We start from the raw sequence: 12410 nt of genomic DNA on the forward strand, positions 1-12410 counted from the left end.
GAAAGTTCAGACATCTCTGAAGCCTTCCTCAACCTCCCTCTGCTACTCACACACTTATTTCCCTTCTCCAGAAATTCTGTGTTCCTCCTCTGGACTCTAGGAATACCCTGTGCCTATCTCTACCTTTGGACCATAATTTTCCCTCTAGAGCCCACTTGGAACCTGGCACACCACAGAAGCTTGGTAAATGTTTGTGGAATAAAAGAATGGATGCCCAGATGGTAATGTACTCATTCATGTGAATTTCTTTAACCAAATGTAAAAAATTTTAAAAAAATGAATTGGGTACCTCACCCTTTGGTATTTTCAGCCATATTTAAACATCTAGTTAGCAATTACCTACGACAAGATCTTTTCACATTTGCATAACATAGAATAATATGAGAAAAATTAGGACACAAAGCCTTTTTCAAGTAATACGTGATCTTTCATCTTTAAAAGCCTTTCTTTTCTCAATGAGCCTCAATTTCTCTAAAACATCATTTTCATTCAGTAGACTCAAAAAAAGAATGAAAAGTTGTAAAAGTTTGACTTTACTCCCAATCAGCGTGAAAGCCATTTCTTTGCTCTGAAGTTGTCCTTTCTGAGAACAAAGGCTCAGGTATTGGGATTCTGAAGCAGCCCTTCAGCTGTGCAGCAAGTGGGACAACAGCAGGGCGAGCGCGTGAGCAGTGGGGAGAATTCACTGACAGATGTGTCCTTGTTCTTTTCAAAGACAGTCCTGGACACTAGCAGGTATCCAGCCGCAGGGCTCAATCCTGCCTTATCTCACTTTGTTTTGGAAATAAATTGAAGGTTGCAAAAGAAAGAAGACTGTAGTGTGGGAAGGCTTAGACATGACAGGAGTTTCTGTTTTCTCTCATTGTCTTATTTTTTTGCTCAGGACTTTATTTCTAAGCTCTTCTCCGTAGAAACCATTACTGTCAAGTATCCCTCCCTCACCTTCTAGACAAGTGCTTTCAAAACTCACTAAACGTCCCGACTCCATGCGGCAGGCTCCTGGATGCTGACATATTCTAGAAAGGGGTTCTGGCCTCCGTGCATTAGCACACTTAGCCGAGAAGTTTCAAACCAAATTTATAGTCATTAACTGCAGGCAAATGGGCAGGGCTGCTGAAGCGTTTAGCTTCTACGGCATTGGATAGGAGGTCAGAGGTGAGAAGCATGTGCCTGGAAAAAGAGCTCAACGGCGAAAAAAAGGCAAAACAAACCAAAAATCCAACAAGCAAACAAACAAAACAAAAAGTAGGCTGATTACTTTTCCCCCCTCTCTCAAAAACGGTCATGTTCTCAGGTTGTGGAACATTTTAATTCCAGGCGCACAGTTGAAAGGACCCTCAAAAGACGCAGCATCTGAGGAGTCTGAAAACCAGCGAAGGAAGCGAGACATTGCAAGTCAAAGTCGCCATCTTATACTGTACAAAGCTCTACGTATCACAGACTCTCATTTCAAATGCGCAGATGTTTGCCTCCGTGTCCCTGACCTTCTGGCAGGGTATTAAGCATTTCTGCAGGTCACTTTGTCCTTTGTGGTTAAAAATGGGAAGCATATAACTTTAATATCAGAGAGTGGCTTAGTCATGCGGGAGAATCTTCTTGAATGATTCACATTCCTGGGGTACCCCTAAGATGCCCACACTCATGCTGAGAGTAGAGCTAAGAATTGTTATATCTATTTAATATAGCATACTCGTGGAGACCAGAAGCTGTAACAAGAAAACCTTTTAACAGAATGATGCATATTTAATGATAGTTTCTGGCAATAGAAATCCATTCATAGGACATTGAGTTGAGGTTATCAAGAAGAAATGTAGCAAACTGCCAAGTGATTGATACCTCGGGGGATGAGAAGCAGTTTTCAGCCAGGGTATCAGCATTCATTCAACAAACCTCTAAGGAGCCCCACTCCTTACCAAGTGTACCACGTGCTGTCAAGGATGCCCAGAAATCTGGATATTTGCCCCTGGTTCGCTAGCATTAGCGAGGTTAGGAGATTCTCCTTCCACCTGCGAGATTACTCCTTCCACCTGCAGAGAGAAACAGAGAGAACGCTCTGAAAGACCCAACTCAGGGCTTCGCTCTCTCCCAAGGGCACAGATGCTCTTAAAGATGGGCACAACGGGAGTCAGAGATGCTAATAATAAAAGCATACACTCGTTAAGCGCATAGTTTGTGCCAGGAACAGTGCAGTAACTCCTCACAAAACCGAGGAGGTGGACTATTTTCCCCATTTTCGGCTGAGGGAAGTGAGTACAGAAAGGTGAAATAGCTCTTCCAAGGTCACCCGCCTAGTCACTGCGGGTTACCTCAAGCTGTCATGAGTGCCCCCTGGGACGGCCACATGAGGCAGGAACATGGTTTTCTACCATCTCACCAGACTGCGTGGCAGCCGCCATTCTATGTCTTGCTTCTGTGGCTTATTCTTTTGAAACACTAACATAAAAATTGGGAAATATATCTGCGATACTGTTCTAAATGACTAGAAATTAGTGAATCAACACACCAAGCATAGAAAAAGGAAATATCCTCAGGTGTCTGTGTTCTGGGGTTCCATCCTCAGCAATTTTATATTTGTAAAATGATCATCTTAAAATGCAACCCACTTTAGCCTGGATAATGTGGCCAGTGGATTATATTCTGTCACTCCCCCCGACCACATGTACCTAGTAGCAGGGTGTCCTGCTTACCGCAGATATTAATAAACATGAATAGCAGGCTGCTAAGAGAGTCCGAATGTCCTCTGACATGTAGTATCAATGATAGGACATGAGCTATTTTTAATTTATATTGCCAATGATACTCAGGATCATGGAGCTTATACAAAGTATAAACAAAATAGATTTCTGTAGCACATGTGATGAAGAGCAACAACATTGACTTTCTGATCTTCTAAACATCCTTTGAATAAGAACTAGATGATCCCATCTTATGCGCCGCAGGGTGAATTTATACACGAAAGCACATGCACAAGGCTTCATTGACACCCACAATGACAGTTGCTTGTACTTTTTACACCAAATAGAAATGGGTAGGGGTGCTAACCAGAAACACCACGAGGACTATTAAGATGATGCGTGTAAAACATCTGGGCATAAAAGCCACTAAAAAAATCACCATCAAGTCAAATTGATGGAGGCTTCTAGTATCTAAGCGATTTCTCCCATCAGGAAGAGTGAGGTGCTGGCGATCGCAGGCAGGGCTCTCACGGCGTCCCCTCGGAGCAGGGTGGTTGTGTTGTTCCCTGATAGGTTGCACGCATTTTCCCATTGGCTCTCTTTAGTTAGAACCTTCATCTTATCTAAGCCAGTTTCATGGGTTTTATATTAATAGGTATATAAGGCTATAGAGTCTTGCTTCATATATCATGGCACTAGAGGGGCTATTTGCCTTTTCCCTATCCAGGAACTGCCCCCTATTTTTGTAACTAGCTTTGATTTTCACTTTGGAGAAATCATTTCTTCCCCTTTGGCATCCCATGGACTTCTAGAAATATTCACCCCTTCCTCCCCTCCTTCATAGGGTACATTGTCTGGAGTGTATTTCTTTTCTCTTCCCCTCAGCAAGACAGATTGTTTCAAAGACTGATAATTGACCAAAGCCAGGTCATTTAGAGTCAGTGAGACTCACTTCAGATGCTTTGTTGTTTGAGCTGTGGAGGAAGGCAATGCTCTGTTGTCCATTGACTTAAGACTGTGAGGATTAGAAGCTGGAGCTGCAGCAGCCACATTGTAAACATGAGGGCATAAACATGCCTAAACACAGAGCCCTCCACAGCAGGCAGACCCAAGAGATGTAGAGAAGGAAACAGAGCAGGTGACTTTAATTGAGCTCTAGCACAACCCCAGCTGCAGCCAGCCCTGTTGCCCGGAATTATGATTTTAGAGCCCAAACATTTCCTTGTTGCCTAGGCAATTTGGGCTACATTTTTTTTTTCTATTTCAACCCAAAGCATTCTAATTGATATATACACCATGTAAAACTATAACTTAAAAAACAGCTTGCTTTTGTGATTGAAACAATCCTTATGAAGCCTAATATTATTTCACTTCCAATCAGCATATTCCTATCTGAATTATTTAAAAATTTTTCACTTTGTGAGTGGTGACTTTTGTGTTTAGGATAACTTAAAAATATAGCTCTTGTTAAATATGTGTGACATCAATTGCATCAATGTAACACATTCATTTCATAGGCCTGGGAAATTTGTAATCTTGCCAACCTCTCAAATTGCTTTTGGATACTGTTATCTTGTCTCATTTCTCTTAAGTCTCAAAAGAGTGATGAAATAAAGTCTTATAATTCATTCATTTGTCAAGGAAATGCAGTCAATGACATATGGAAGATCAAGCTGACTTCACCAAAGTTGAAGTTTGAATTGGTAATAAAACAGATATAAGTGAAAGGAATGTAATATTCCTGCTTTTGTGGCTAGTTCTTATGTATTATAAAACTCTAAATGATTGGGGATGCTTCTAGACATATATCCCTAGTCTTCAAAGTTGGCACCTTCAAGTGCACTAGATTCTTGTTTCTTATGGCGTACAAATAATTCCCTTAGAAACTGAGTTAACAGTAAGTCACCCAGAAATTGACCATGCTCGATTTAGTGAAAACAGCTATTGTGTATCTCTTAATTAAGGAGTTTCTTAAAGGGCCATTTGGCTCTAAAGATGTGACATTATATTATAGACATTTAAACAAATCATTTGTAAATGCTTCCTGAATTTTTCAATTTTCATCTGGTCCTTGGAGATTGTCTATTTAATTAGTAGCTACTTCCTGCAAGAACTGCCAGTAAGCAAATCTAAGGGTTCAATAATGTGAAAGGTACATTAGCAAGTATATTTAGCCTCAAGATGAACTTCGATCATGTAGCTCTCACTAAAGTCATTAACGGAAGACTTTCCTAAATCATTGATAGCTTCCTTATCATTCCCATTCAACGTCACGGTTTTGGTCATTATAACTGCTAAGAATAAAACTCCCTTAAGCCAGGAAAAATAGTCGACTTTACAACTGAACCTTACAAATATTTTCTCCTGCTCTAGTGTTGCCTTTTAACTTTGTTCATAGAGGTTTAAGCTATTCACCACCAGCCTTTGATTTTAATATCACAGTAGCCACAAACTGGGGGCAAAAACAACCACATTCTTTCCAATATGTTTGGTTTGGGAACGAATGGCCCAAGGGCCTTCAGAATTAGGTTTTACCACTCTCCATAGCCCAGTATGACCCTGGCCTGGCTGGGATTATAGGTATCAATAACTGGATTTTCAACAGCTTTTGCACAAAACCAAGCACATAAAAGACTGTACTAGAGACAGTAACAGCCAGATAAATGTTCTTAATTACTTAGCCAGTCCGAGTTCTACTTTGTGATTTTCTTAATTACACCCAGATTAATCAATTTGCACATCTAAATCTTATTTATACTCACAATTATTCTAATTAGTAATAAATCTGTAACATCTACAGGTCAAATGGGTATTTGCCCACTTTCCCTTTGCATTCTTTTTTCATTTCTTACTGTAGATGCATTTAAAGAGCATATAACGCATTCCTTTCTTTCAGAGGGCAGTGAAAGCCCTGGTCCCTTGCTGTCTATGAGCAGACTTTCCTAACAGTTATTAATGGCAACAAAGTATTTGTTGTTGTTTTGGGAAAAAAAGGAGTTAGTGACCTGTTTTTCACAATGCTAATGAATCTAGTCTATTCATATCGCTGCCCAGTTTCTTTTGTTAATTGAAGGGTTTTTTCCCCCTAAATATTGAAAATTCTTTTAAGGTTCAATGAAGCTTAAAGCTTTCTCATGTGTCTGTTTGTTTTGAAACAATTATTTTGAGACATAGCATGACTTGTTTCCTCATAAGATTCTCAGGCAAAAAAAGAGTTTAATGAAAAGATATAAAGTTTGAGGTTATATGATGACCTGAAGAACAATTTTGTAATCTAAGGGGACAGGCTACCTCATTTAAGGCTTGTTTCTCAATGTTCTTGAATGGAGAAGTGGTGACTTCATGAATACTCCTACTTCTTAACCCCTAACTTGTTCCTCTGGGTCTCAGCAACGCTAGAAATGAGCCTATCGTAGATCATCAGCTGGCAAGTGAGTCTCAGGTCTTCTGTGGAAGAAATGCCACTGTCATTAAGGACGTGAATTCCCGAGCTTGGCAGCAAAGTGTTCCCCCCATAGACGGGTGGTGGTGTATTTAATCAGCTTAGAACTGCCTCTCTTTCCTGTTGTGATACTGAGCTGTGGAGCTACCACACAAGCGGAAACAAAGAGGAAAAGGTCTTCTTGGTAATTACAGAGAAAGAGAAAGCATTGATTATAATGTGCCTGCATTGAAGAAATGATTCTAGAATAAAAAATACTTCTACGATGACAGTAATATGTAGGGTCATAGTCACAATGCAATTGACTTTTCAGCTTCCACATTAATTACTATAATCACAACTCTAAAGGGGACAAACGTATTGGCTAAAAAGAACTTTTTTCGGGGGGCATAATATGTACAAGTTTGGGAGGAAAATAATATTATCTTAAAAAAGGAGAAATCATTTTTTCTCCACCCATAGAAGGGAACGCTCAGTGGGTTGGGATGGAGAGGGAGAGGTGGGTGGTGGCTTGGGTGAAAATTTGCCATGAGAACAAAAACTATCTTCTGAGCTCACATGGGCTGAGTACCCTATTGGTGGAGAAAAGGGAAATTGGAAGGAATACTGTTATTAACGAGATAACGATATATTTGGAAACTCTTCATTTACACACATATGCAAATACAAAGATAAAATAGCTTTTAAAGCTCAACACTTACAAAGCAACATGGGCCAATCTGAAGCGACAGAACATAGGAGTGACCTAGGCCTGCTTGCTGAGAAGTCAGTTTCAGGTGGTATTTGGACAGCTTAGCAGGTAGGAAGACAGGCCCAGGTGGATCTAGATTGAAGTCCCAAACCTGCCTCTTGTTCCCTGAGCATCCCTGGGACAAGTTACTTACCTCCTCAGTTTTCCCTTCTGTAAAATGGGATAATCATGCCTCTTACCTCATAGCATTCTTGTGGGGATTAAAGAGCTAGTGTGTGGCCGGCCCCGTGGCTTGGTGGTTAGGTGCGTGAGCTCTGCTGCTGGCGGCCCGGGTTCGGATCCCGGGCGTGCACTGACGCACCGCTTCTCCAGCCATGCTGAGGCCGCGTCCCACATACAGCAACTAGAAGAATGTGCAGCTATGACATACAACTATCTACTGGGGATTTGGGGGGAAAAAATAAATAAATAAAATCTTTAAAGAGCTAGTGTGGGTGTGAAATGGCCAGCATTCTGTCGGGCGCACAGGAGGCCCTCAACAAGTACCTTATGCTTTTCTCACTCTGCTCCACTCCTTCTCGCACCTACTTACACAGAAAGTACAGTTGTCTAATTTGACATATTGATCAAAGGGGATAGAAAGTGTTAATTCAGGTATGGGTCAATGCCAGTCTGGAGGTTTAGTTCGATTTTCCTCTTTCTAAGATAAAGGAACCAGATTATGTGTCCATAAACAACCTGTGACTCTCTACTGAACTCTAGAAAGATGCACAATTCATTCAAATGGTACATCTGGTTCCTTGAGTAGGGGAAAAACAACGAAATCCATGAAGAACCTCTAAAAACAGTTTTAGGCCGTTGTTTTGATTGTGATTTCAATGAGAAGTTAAGGCAGAATAAGCGTAACCATGTAATAATAAGCAAGTTTCAGTTTTCTGGAGACTTCCATTTTCTCATTTGTAATCAAGGGTGGTGGTTATATTTAATCATCGCTAAGGCTAATTTTAGCAATGAATCTCTAAGAGTAGCAGACTGAGCCTTCCCAATGGTCCATTATGTCTAAGGTGCCGCAAAGAATGTGATTCTGACTACTGATAGGTATCCAATAAATATTTGTCAAATAAATGGATGAATATGGAGAGTAGTCTTGAACATGCCTGCCTTTTCTATCTGCTCAAGGTGCGTGACGGTTGAGGGTCTTGATGAGCCTTATACTCAGACACAAGTCCTATCCTTGATGTCAGCAGTAGGGCAAGAGAATGACTGGAGTTGAGAAGCCAGCAAGACTTCTCAACTCTAACTCTCCTGGGACAGATGGAGCGCAGACTTCCTGCTGCAATCATAACTGTTTGAATGTATTCACTGCTTTTAGTCCATCTCTCTGTTGGTCTTGCTCTGAAGCAGAAAAATGAACTCAAATCACCAAACAGTGTCATTAATAAACTGATAATCTGCGGCAGCCAGCCTCCAACACAGACCCCTATAATTTTTTACCTCCCAGTATTCATACCTCTGTGTAATTCCCTCCCACACTTAATAGGGCTGACCAGGTAACCAATGGCATATTGCAAAAATGATGGAATAGGACTTCTGAGGATAGGTCATAAAAGTCATTGCTGCTTTGCCTTGATGTCTTGGATCATCTGCTCTCGGGAAAGCCAGCTGCCATGTTGTGAGGACACTCAAGCAGCTCCATGGAGAGGTCCACGTGGCAAGGAATTGAAGCCTCTTGTTAACAGCCAGCACCAATGTGCCAGCCATGTGAGTCGGCCATGTTGGAAGAGGATCTTCCAACCCCAATCCATCCCTCAGATGACTGCAGGCCTGGTCAGCATCCTGATCGACCCTGAACCAGAACTTCCCAGCCAAACTGCTCCCAAATTCCTGACCCAAAGAAACTATATGAGATAATAAATGTTCATTATTGTTTTAAGCCATTTACATTTACTGTCATTTTTAATGCACCAATAGATAACCAATACAATGGGCTTCTAAAAAAGATTGATTTCATGAGTGACTGAAGTCATCTTTTGGTCTTGTAGTTATAGTGCTAACTGCTAATAATTCATGAGAATAGAGGGTAGAGGTGTCTTGAAACTTTAGTAGCTATATCAGTGATAGTTCAAAGGCATTTCCTAATGGCTTTTTCAGAAGATCCTCACCTCTTTATACAAGCACGCTTTTAGCATCTAGCATAGTGGTTTATAATAAGCACGGGTTTGGGGATTTGACAAGCTGGGTTCTCATTTGGGCTCTGCTACGTGCTAACTGTGAGAACTTGCACAAGTTAAACTTTCTGGACCTTAGTTTTCTCATTAGTAAAGTTGAGACAATAGTACCTACCTCACGGATATTGTGAGGTTTAAATAACCTAATGTATGTGAAGTTCTTAGGAGAACAGCTGGCACATAGAAAGGTCCCTGTAAGTATTATCATTTTTATTACCAATTTATTTTCACAATCTAAACATTTTAACCCTGTCATAGTTTCTTCTTCTTTTTACCATGATCCATGAATTCATATGCCCTTCATTTAGTCAAGTAAGATATTTTCCAAATTGAATCTGAAATCTGAAACAGACAAGGCAGTACTCTCTAAGAGAACCTTTGTGGTTTGTCAGCTATGCAGCCTTCTTTTCTCTCTGCCTTCTCCAGCTGATAGATCAAAAGCCAAGCCGTGGTTGTCTCATTTCATGCCCATTCCCAGACCTAAATGACACCTTATCTCAGGGTACACTGATATGACTCTGTCTTCTAAGAGTTGTATATCCAAGAGTTGAATTTTTAAAAGAAAATTTTAGATAACCAAATATTCTAGTTTTCTAGTCTGAGTTTACCAGTGTACAATTAAAGAAAACCAAGTATTATAAGAAAAAAATCAAGAGTCACCTCAATTTCAAAAGCACAATACTAAATTGACTGATCTTTTGAGAATTTGGTCTGACTTTTTCACTTTTTCTATATGAAAGAAGAAACTAGAATCCACTTCTGTCTCTGAGATCTTTCATTTCCCTTCCTATTTGTGTCGTGGTAGGAGAATTATGAAATCTAACCAATTACTACAACCATCCCATCTTACAGGAATTGTTGAATTGGGGATATAGTGTGGTTCAGAATATTAGCATATTTATACATTTTGGTGTTCTGTTTGAATTCAGTGGTGGGGGAAACAGTAGAGTAGAACAGCAGGTGGTATCATCAAAATCTCCCTGAAACTCTGAACTCTTCATTTTTAAGGTTAGGAGGCAATATGCCAAAGGTCATGTGGGGGCAAAGGGCAAGAAGACTGAAAAGGATTAGAAGAAGATAGAGACTATGCAGTGGACATAAAAGAGTTACTGGGAAAGCAAGAAACTGGCTGGAAAGATCACATTTTAATTATTCAGCTTAAATTATTTAAATTAGCTTAAATAAGCAAAACCAGCCTTCCTTTAGTTTATTGCATTATACTGAGGGGGGGAGGGGGTTAATAAAACTATTTACAAATTCCGTTTGTCTCATTCCCCTTATCCTTGTCTCTCTCTGCCCTACCCCAGTGAAACACATATGGATTTTGTTATTCAAGCATCGTTTTTCATCATGTCATTTTCCGTGTAATTCTAAAGAAAAAGAAACACACACACACGTGTGTCCACACTACATGGACAGAAACCAGACAATGAGAGTCTCATTCATTTTTAAGCCTTTAAATCTGTACGGATATTAGTTGTTTATTTTTCATTTAATCTATCTGTCTATCTTTCTGTCTATCCTCTATTTACTTAGGAACGCGTGGAGAAATACATCCTTTAGAGACACCTGCAATTCTGGTTTCTGCATAACTGGTATTTTAAGTACACCCAAACTCTGTGCCTGCTTCGACCCTAAACCGCCCAGGAATCCCCGCTGACACCAGCCATCCTCTGTCTTGGAGCATCTGGAATGAAGTCTTTCGACCTCTCCGCAGAGCCCTTTGTTATTTCTGACCTCTGGTTCTCTCCTCTTGCTCTGCTGGTCATTCGCCTCGTCTCTTCACTTGCCCCCAATGACATGGCTATACAAGGTTTTTGTATTATTTTCATTTCTACAAGGCCTTCTATGGAACAATCTGCTAGCTAGAGGTTTGCTCCCCTTATTATTTTCTCTTTACATCTTTTCTGTGTATTCAATTTACAGACTGAGAATATGGGCGGAAACTGTTAAAACGAAGCTCTTAATACAAGCTGTTTTTGCATCCGCAGTGTCTGTCCTGAAGAGTGCTTATATACTCTGCCCGCCTGTTGACGCCATCCTGGGGGAAGCTGTGCATCGCCAGCAAACCAGAGCGGGCTTCTCAAGAACATCAAGTTAGGGCCCGCCCTGTGGCTTAGCAGTTAAGTGTGCGTGCTCCGCTGCTGGCGGCCTGGGTTTGGATCCCAGGCGCGCACCAACGCACCGCTTCTCTGGCCATGCTGAGCCGGCGTCCCACATACAGCAACTAGAAGGATGTGCAGCTATGACATACAACTATCTACTGGGGCTTTCAGGGGAAAATAAATAAATAAATAAATAAAATCTTTAAAAAAAAAAAAAAAAGGAACATCAAGTTACCAGCTGAAGCCACACAAGAACTGTTCACACTGACATTTTACTATTTGTATTTCTAGAGTGTTCAAAGTACTTTTGGATTAGTCCTATCATTCAGACACTTACAAGAGACATTAATTTTTTTTTTTTTTTTTGCTATTTTTCTCGTGAAGCCAATCCTATAACTTGAGTGCAACTCAAGTAGCCTCTCTCTATAAGCCTCAGGAAACAAGTATTTTGAAATAGAAGTATTTCAAAAAATTGACTAATAAACAAAGGTCAATCATTTTAACAGACTGACTAATAAAATAAAATTTAAGAAAATACAGGTTGATCTTTGGAAATAAAAGTCCACAAACTTAAATTCTCCTTTGCACTAAAACACAGCCAATAGCCTCAGGAGTAGGCCCTTTATGTTTAAAGAGTATTGAAAGACATTATTTGTACTTCTGACATGGCCACACAAGGAAAAGGATTTTGTTGCCCTCAAAACACCTGGTTGGTGAGGTTACCGGGAAATACTTCCCGCCACCTTCCTAAGCATCCCTAAGCTGGCAACGGTGCACAGAAGCCTGGCATTTGGTATGAGCCATTTGTACTCAGAAACCTTACAGTTCTGGGGAGGACCTGGCAAATTTTCATTATTAACTACTAATCATTATTCTGAAATACATTCTAACGAACAATGGAGTTGGAGTTATCATCCACCAAAGAGCTTTAAGAAATGTGTACCAAATATGTACCAGCTAAAGACTGTCCACTAACCCTTGGAAGACGCAAAGTCTCTACAGTCACCCCTACAGGGAGCTTCAGTGAGTGTTACTTCAGCTCACCCGGGGCAACCTTGTGGTCATCTTGGAATGTAAGCTCCCCAAGAACAGGTCACATCTGACATTAGAGCCTCAGTGCCTAGAACAATACCTTGCACACATAGGCATGCATTGACATTTGTTAAACAAATGAATGATTGAGATATGCCATGTCAGGTAAAGTCCACAAAACCCACTTCACATAGTATCTGCTTCCTGGGAAGCTTATTGCAATTTATAATATTATTG

The 12410-nt window shown here is 40.5% G+C and overlaps 1 protein-coding gene across 9 annotated transcripts in view; it reads right to left on the reverse strand.

The window, feature by feature from the left end:
* The window catches only part of SULF1 (sulfatase 1), a 181420-nt gene that overhangs the window by 113222 nt on the left and 55788 nt on the right, over nt 1–12410 (reverse strand). For 8 of the 9 annotated variants that reach the window (XM_087420466.1, XM_087420461.1, XM_087420465.1 and 5 more), the window contains one exon: nt 1914–2027. The exons of the other annotated variant lie outside the window; for it this stretch is intronic. The gene's annotated coding sequence lies outside the window, so the exon portion shown is untranslated. The remainder of the gene's footprint in view (nt 1–1913; nt 2028–12410) is intronic. 9 annotated transcript variants of the gene reach the window in all.

The sequence above is a fragment of the Ceratotherium simum genome, chromosome 31 (genome assembly GCF_057802395.1).
Source record: "Ceratotherium simum simum isolate JZ-2026a chromosome 31, ASM5780239v1, whole genome shotgun sequence".
Lineage (NCBI taxonomy): Eukaryota > Metazoa > Chordata > Mammalia > Perissodactyla > Rhinocerotidae > Ceratotherium > Ceratotherium simum.